Source organism: Sabethes cyaneus, chromosome 3 (genome assembly GCF_943734655.1).
Source record: "Sabethes cyaneus chromosome 3, idSabCyanKW18_F2, whole genome shotgun sequence".
In the NCBI taxonomy this organism is placed as follows: Eukaryota; Metazoa; Arthropoda; class Insecta; order Diptera; family Culicidae; genus Sabethes; species Sabethes cyaneus.
In genome coordinates this window covers 17,412,027-17,420,962 of record NC_071355.1, presented here as the reverse complement: position 1 = coordinate 17,420,962, position 8,936 = coordinate 17,412,027, and positions in this window count along the sequence as shown.

Sequence of the window (8,936 nt, the reverse complement as noted above, 5' to 3'; positions counted from 1 at the left end):
GCTGTGGTTGTTTGTTATACAATTAAGTTTTTTTTCTTCTAGTATTTAACGCTTATCGATTCGTTTCAAAAATTTGGTCAGGCTTTACAACAATCTAATCTTAAAGGCTTCGATTTCGATCAAACAGTAAGTTGCTTTTTTTCTTCTCAAGTATAGTATACGTGTATATATATATGTTTACAAGATTTTTTTTTAACATGCATTATAACCTATTACTGAAAATAGGAAGGCATTTATGTTTTGTTTTTTTGATTTGAATCTGCTCTAACTGTAACTATGCACATGTGTTTAGAAGTTCTTTCTGTACTCCCTTTACGAGTTGGCCTAGTGTAAGCAAACATCGCGTGTGTTACCGTAGAAACGTTAGACGATTGCATCGTGAATGAAGTACATACTGGAACAAGCTAGCGATAAGGCGAGAGCGACATCCAGCGGTGAGATTGGGCGATAATAGATTGTCACAGAAAGCACTGCTGCTGCTGCTGAACTGTCACTTACAGTTACAGCACTCAAAGCCTACTTTTTATTTTAGTTCAATGAGTGCGTTGATCTCAACAAGGATATAGGTAATTGATTGCTTTCGTATTTTGCGGCTTAAAGATCGATCCAACAGCACCAGCAGCAGCAGCAGCGACTTATTTTGCTGAAGCGGATTATCGCCCACCATGCTTTTTTGTTTGGCGCATATGCTTAATATTCTTTTTCTTTTTTTTTGTCGTATTTTTTCACATTTGTGTGTGGTCTCTTCTTCCTGTTCTGTTGTGATTATTGTTGCTACAATTGTAAATAGTCTATTTTTGTCTCTGTATACATAAAGCGCAGTACAGCATTCTTCTCTCGATGCTATCCTAATCTTTTCTTTGCGGATGTCAAAAGAGTTCAACTTGATTGCATTTTGATTTGTCGAAGACTTTGCGTTAGGTGCTTATAAATATATTACTCGGATCTCGCCGAACGGAAAAGACCGACTGTGAAGGCAAGCCGGTAAAGGTTGTGAACAATCCAGAATGTGTGCGTTATTTTTTTGTTTTTCAACCACGAGTTTTGCTATCACAAACAATCCGACTATACTGATTTTTTAGGCAAAATAATAAATATTTGTTTGAAACCGCTTGCTCTTTTCCGTTCGGCAGAACGCTACTCTAGGAAATGCCTTACTCTAAACATTTTTAATGTTTTTTTTTTATAAAAAATACATCCATTCAACATATATTATTCTTAGATCAGATAATAATATACATTTTTGTGTTCCTCCGCTTTCGATGCGTTCGGGGGGTTTTGCGCTCAGCGAAAACGCCAGCGGAGGCGAGTACGAGTAAATGTGGTTAAGCGTTTTTTAATTAGTCATAATTATCATCATTATAACTTACTTTTAGTGAACAGTTTAGACCGAAGAGGATTAGCACTTTTGATTGATTACAAACTATTCAGTTTTGTCGGTTTCCTCTGCAAACTATATCTACACAGAAAAAAAATTAACGGTTAAGAATTTTTGAAGGAAACGTGATGACGATGATTCTCTATTCGTTAGAAATTAAATGACGAGACGAAGCGTTTTCTGATGTTGGCTTCATCTTCAATTTGTTTTTTTTTTAACTGACTGACAGTCAAAGACGGAACTGATTGACAGGGAGCAGACAAATTTTAGAGATGTTCCAACACATTTCGGCTCGGCCTGCTGAGTCCATCTGCGAAGTAGGTTGTGAATATCACATTACGCTGTGGCTTTTTTTTCGATTAAGAGAAATGCAAAGAAATGGCGAAGAAGCGGGAGAAATGAGGTACAATCATCAACTTACTATCGAATAAGGAATGCATTTCCATTTTAACAGTAAAGAAATGTTTTTCTGCTTTCTTTTTTACACGTTCTGTAGCAATGTATCGCTATACCGTGGACAGATGATAGTGTGTATGGTGCCATTTGGACAAGTGGAAATAGCCCCTTCGGATTGACGTTTCAACCACTTATCTGTCATGGGTTGGGTATACGAATAAATTAAAAAATAAATTACCAGCAGCGAAAACGTTCCTTTCTCCTTTTATAATGCATCTTCCCCGGCGGCGCGACGCGACGCGACGGGGCGGTGCACTTTTCACACATTCAACAATCCGACAGAGAGACACAGAAAAAAAAACGAGAGTGCGAGAGAGAGAGATACCTGCGTGCCACAAACAGCCAGTAAGTCGGCGTACGAACGTATAAATCAGTGAAAAACATAACATTCCTTCAGAAGGAGATAACTATCTTACGTTAACTTTCCCATACCTACTAGGTAAACAAACAAACAAACAGGTTGACATTTGGCGCTGTTCGTTGGCCAAGTACAGCCTACTGCCAGAGGGTTCGTCAAAAATCTACATATTCCTTGCAAAAATCAACTTCTTTTTTTCGCGTTTATAAACCCCCAAAAGTGAAGCACGATAGCCATCAGCGAACGGCAAACCATCAATCAGCTAAGCTGAATTAAATTGCCTTTTAGCAATTTTTGCTTCTACTTTTGCTTTGCTGCGCTACTCCTGGCGGAGTTTCGCCACACCGGCCGGCCGCGCACACAGTGGGACAAATTACATAAAAAAGCACGAACATCAAATTTGGAGGAGAAATTATTAGGTTTTCCGCATTAGTGTTTCCTGCAAAAGACTCAGTTTTTAAAGTTTTTTTTGTTATACCTATCCAAAAATCGACTTAAGGAGAAATGGGTCGTCATTGATTCTATAAATTTCAAAAGCAATTGTTTTGTTTGAAACTAAAAATCCCGTTCATGAAAATTTAGTTACTGTGTTCAGATTAGAAAGAGGAATGCAGTGCATACATTTCTAAATACCCCTATTTTGGGCCCAAAAACTGCTTTCAAAATTGGGCTTTTCGATGAAAAGTTAAAGACTGCTCATTTGAACCCAGGTCCTCTTATAAGGAACAGCGAATCAAGCGCGAAGTCAACCAGGCCTACTCACACGCGAAAGAGTATGAGAAACATAGCATTCAACGCTTACGCCGCACACGCAGGCGTAAAAGAAACAGCCGCCGGTGCTGTGTGCAGACATTCTGCTACCCACACACTCGCGCATGCATATGCTCACTTCGTCTTCCTGCATAGCTTATTTCCGAGTCAAAAAACTCGTGGGGAATCAGCCGCCCGTCTGAGGCTGGTGACGCACTGGGATACAAATGTTGCATTAATTTTTCTTCTTCGTTGCAGTACATGAAGAAATAAGAGCGAGAGTTTTAAAGAGATGCTTATGCCGGTGTGTTCGTTAGAATGAGTACGCGTGTTTGAGAAAATTAGACCACACGAGTGTAGGCTTCGCAACACTGATAAGTTATTGAGCTAAAAATTAAGATATTCCAAAGTTAGTTTATAATAATAATTGCAAACTTGAGTTATAAGCACTGGCGTGCCCTAACTGGGGCACGTGTCCTTCCTGCTCTAAAAACAGAAAAACCAAGGAACAAAATAATTCCTCAAGGTGAACCCGCATCTCCGCAGTTATTTCAATAGACGGTAATTTTGGGATATAAGTAAATTAATTGTGTAAAAGTAAATCCAGTCAGTCTCATGTCCAATTTTAAGTCCCATTTAGGACCATTTCAACTAAGATTTCAAGTTCAAATTCAATTTTAAGTTTTGGTTTAATTTTATGTTCAATCACAATTACAATTTTTGGTTTAAAGTAAAATCAAGTAAATTTGCGTCAAATTTGCGTCCAATTCCAAGTAAAATTTCATGTCCATGTCCTCTATTCAAGCCCTATTTACAGATTAATTTAAAGTGCAGTTTCAAGTTCACTTTCATGTCCCATTTTGAGTATAATTGCAAAATAATTTTGGTCCTATTTCAAGATTATTTTAAAGTCCAATTTTATGTTCAATTTCATGCCCCATTTTAAGTCCAATTATAAAATATAATTTAACAAAAAAGTGTCAATTACATGTCCTATTTTATATCCAATTTCAAGTTTTATTCAATTCCAATTCAAGTCCGATTTCATCTCGGATTTCATGTTATTTTACAAGTCTAGTTTAGTTCCAATTTCAAGTCTAATTTAATTCAAATTTAAGTCCGATTTCAAGTCCTATTTTAAGTCCAATTTAATGAAAATTACATCTACGATTACAAATTCAATTTATATACCATTCCATGTCCAATTCAAGCGTTTAATTTAATTCCAATTTATAAACCGATTTCAAGTCTAATATCAAGTACGATTTCAAATTCCATTGAAGTCCAATTTCATGACCCATATTGGGCCCAACTACAATTCTAACTTAATTCCTGTTGCGAACATCCCTCGTCAGTGAGCGCACCTCCAAAATATTAACCGAATCTCCAATTTAGGAATTAATAAACAATCCTGATACTAATAGAACTCGATCCGGGTATTGAAACGCTTGAAACCTATAAACGTAAGTTAGTTCTCTATTATTACATAGTGCGTAAACCATAAACTAAAATTTCCCCGCAGGAAAATTTTAATCTGTTCCATAATAAAATCGATTAAAACCACGGAAAGTGTTTCTTATGTTGCTTTGCAACAATTCCAATTTTGAATCCAATTTAAAACTCAATTTCAAATCAAACTTCAAGTTGAAGCCCGAAACTTGAAGTCACAAATCGAATTTCAAACCAACCGAAGGTGGGCCCAGGCTGGTGCACTTTTTCTGCCTTTTGAACTCGAAAGTACAAAATATTTTAATCTGTTTAGTCAGCATTTTTACGATAAGAAAGTTGATTGTGTAAAAATAAATTCGCCATCTTACATTTGTTTGACTTTTCCGAACCAAAACATGTTTTTGAAACGTCTGTGTCCAAACCTCTGATTACGTCTGGGCACGCCAGTGGTTATAATGATTCATATTTAATTTATTATTCCATCTTTCCGATAGACGAATACGAGGGCAAAAGAAAGTAATGACACAGAGGTGTTTTACAGTTCTATAAGGCGGAACAAAACGTGGACGGAAAATAGCGGAAAATTAGATAAAAGTATTCAGACGGCAAAGAAATATTTCGCTTGCATAGGATAGCACTAGTTAACAGCATTTATGAACTCAGTAAGTTGAAGGTGATTTTTCATGTAAAATTGGCCGCTGAATCCGAAAATGTGGTAAGAAAAATTTACAGTAGGATAGTTTTTGAGATATGCATTAAAGTTGAAATTTTGCTTAAAGGAAGAAGTACATGCACATAAATACAAATTTCTTTGGCTGCGGTGCCCCAATTACGAATATCTTTTTTCCATATTAAAGAGGAGAAAACTTGCTATCGATTAGTTGAACTTAATTTTTCTGTAAGAATAATAGTACTGTAGTTATTTGAGAATTTGTTCACAACAAAACAAAAAAGAACGCATTTTTTGGAATAATTTCAACTTTATCAAAGGTTTTAGACATAATTAACGCATTTCAAAAATTTCATTTTATATAGGTCTTAAAGGCCGGTAAAAACAAAGAAATCATGGGGTTAATGAAAACAATTGGTTGAAATTCAGCGGCCAATTTTACATGAAAAATCACCTTCAGCTTACTGAGTTCACGCTTTTTGTTTTATTTTGTTAACTAGTGTAGTTAGTGAAAAGTTTTAATGATGTCATGGTCATGAATCATCAGGGAAGGTGCAAGAAGTTTTTATCCTTTAGTTTATTATCATTATTTGCCGTTGCTAGCTCACATAGAAACGGCGTAAAATGATTTCCCTTAGGTACTCCCTTGGTCTGCTTATAATAGTTGCCCTAAAAGAAAAAAATAATGCATTTCACTTACGACTTGCTGGTTAGTATTATCAGTGTCTGTTTTCGAACTGCTGAAGAAACCTGCAAGTCGTAGACGAACTGCGTTTCAGTCGAAATAAAATTAATAGTGGAATTTAATTCTTTCATTCAATTTTCGTATTCTATTCGAGTATTCTGGACAAAAACACAGTTTAGTTAACACAACCCTGCATGGACCAGTATTATTTTTCTTTTCGGGGCAACTTTTATAAGCAGATCAAGAGAGTACCTATGGGAAATCCTTTTTTGTCTTTACTATGTAAGCTATCAATAGTAACTATAGAAAATGAACTAAACAATAAAAATTTTATGACAATTTCCTTATGGTTGAACTAAACCATATTTTTTGCATTGGAAAACGGGATGATCTCGAACAATTTTATAACAGCATAAACAATATCCATAAAATTATTAATTTAACCTTTATGATTATTTTTGTAAGCGCCAGAATTTTAAGAAAAAAACGTTTTCCAATCAAACTTTGTAAAGTTGATCGATTACAAAAACAGAATCGATGTTACCTATGCAAAGTCTTGTTTCGAATTTTTATTCGACAGGCTTTTTAGCAAGCTGTTGTAGTTAAGGCCAAATATGACATTCTTTTGATCCCATCGACAATCCCATTAAAGCTGGAATCACACGAACCATCAGCGAACATCATCGGCACATGTGCGCATTCACACGCGTCCGGAACGTCACATCACGGAACGTCAAGGCACTCGTGTGAATGCGCTCATTGAAAATGCATGCGACCATCACTGACGTTCCGTTACGATACGTTGCCGTTGATGTTCGCTGATGGTCCGTGTGGTTCCAGCTTATCTCGTAAAAACTTCTGTCAGCTACAATTAGAACCTTACAATATGGAATTGTAAGTTCCCAAGTAGCACACTTTTGTCATTTCTGTTACCACAACTAGTTTATATCAACTATGCTAGTAGAGTTGTCGTAAGTCAAGGTTTGATTCCATTTCTTGATGGCTACGGCAGTACAGGGAACTTATTTACATAAACCGAACCAATTTCTGCAGTGGTTTCACTCTAAATGTTCGATTAAGTGGATCCTGTGCTCTGACAAGGAAACATCACGATCGGTTACAGGCTTAGAGCTTAACCATGTACACCATAGTGTAGTCCTGTCGATCTAGAACTTCACTGCACTGCTCGTATAGGCGTAGCCTATGGAACTTTTTTGAGAAAACTTAACTTGAAATTTGTATGGGAATTTGATTTACTGGAGGCGCATGGTACATTGTGAATATCCGGAACGTTTAAGTAACAGTTCAGAAAGATAATGATATGGTTTGGAAAAGGATGATTCGATTACGCAACAAGCATTTCTAAAATCCTTTTTTGTCCACCTGGAAGTGTTATTAAACTTTTCTCATACTGGTAATACGTTAATTGCGGTTCAAGTGATTCGTTTACGATACAGGACGGTATTTTCTCTCTATTTAACGAAATATGGTGGCACTATTGAGGCAAACGTTCAGAGATGTTTACAATAGTTTTGCTGCTGGACAACCGAAAAAAGCATTCTTTACCTTTTCTTTGTTACGTATCATGTTGAATAAAACAGCAATTGGAAATTTGCAAATATACTCCAGCAAATCCGGTTTGATGGGCAGCGAAATTGCCAAGCAATGGATGAAGTAGGTTGCTGGGCGTTGGGAACAACGTTTCGATACATTGTTGAATAGGAATAGGACAACGACTGAAGATGATTGACAAGCTGTGGATCCACTAACTTTGGACGAGGTTATAAAAGCAGCGAAAGGAAAGCTGAAAAATGGCAAACCAGCTGGAAAATATGACATCCCTGCTGAACTTTTGAAAGTCGGAAGCGAACTTTTGAAAGAACGGGAGCTATCCATCAGGTTATTCTAAAAGGTATAGACTGAGGAGGAAATTCCTACGGACTGGTTAGAAGGTCTCATGTTCCCTATTTACAAAAAAGGCCATTGACTCGAATGCAACAATCACCGAGGCATTAATTTCCTCAATTATGCATACAAACTTCTCTCCCGTATGCTGCTTCTCAGACTGATGCCGTTGCAGGAAATCTTTGTTGGCGAATACCTGTGCGGTATTCAAGAGAGACGCTCAAAGACGGACCAAATGTTCACCTTGCGACAAATCCTCGATAAATTCCGGGAATTCAACTTGCAGACTCACCATTTGTTTATAGACTTTAAGGCGGCGTACGGTTCAGTTAAACGCAATGAGCTGTGGCAAATTATGCTCGAACCTGGTTTTCCAACACAACTGATAAGGCTGAAACGTTCTATTGTTAATGGTTCCAATCAAGCATTAGGATAGCGGGTGAAACATCGGACTCATTTGTGACTTTAGATGGTTTGAAGCAAGATGACGGGCTATCGAAATTGCTTTTCAACATTGTATTGGAAGGTGCTATTCGAAGAACAGGCGTGTAGAGAAGCATCATCACGAAATCTCATATGCTTCTAGCGTTTGCGGACGACATCGGTATCATCGGTGGAAGCTGCGCGAATGAGGCTTTTCATAAATTCTTCGAAAACAAAGTATATGTTGGCCCGTGGGTGTTGTAGTGCGAGTGGGGTGCGGTCATGATAGTTGGAGATACTTTTGAAGTGGTCGACGAATTTGTTTACCTTGGTACTCTAATGGCAACAGGGCCTTTTACGGATTACGTAGATAGCTGAAGTCCCGTAGCCTGCAACTCCGTACAAAACTCGCGCCCTATAAGACGCTAATTCTCCCGGTGCTACTCTACGGTCACAAACCGTGGAAATTGAAAGAAAGTGGCCGACGAGCTCTTGTCGTTTTTGATCATTTTCGCGATCACTTCTTGGCGGCATATCAGACAAAAGAGTGTGGCGCAGGCGCATGAATCATGAAATCTACCAAGTAAACCAAGATGCGAATATTGTGAAGCGACTAAACCCGTTGGATGAGCACTGTTGACATAGCTGCTGGAGCAGCGGGTGTTAGGGGCTACAGGAGAGCGGCAGCCCAAGACCGAGAAATGTGGAGATGGCTCCTGAATTCGGCATGGATTCGCGGATTGTCGTCAAAAAAGTCAAGTAAGTAAAGGATGAAGGAGGTGTTATTGGACATAGTTGAACAGTTGAAGGAGCTTTAAAAATTATTACGTGGTCCGGTTATAAGCAAATGATAGAGTAGCCG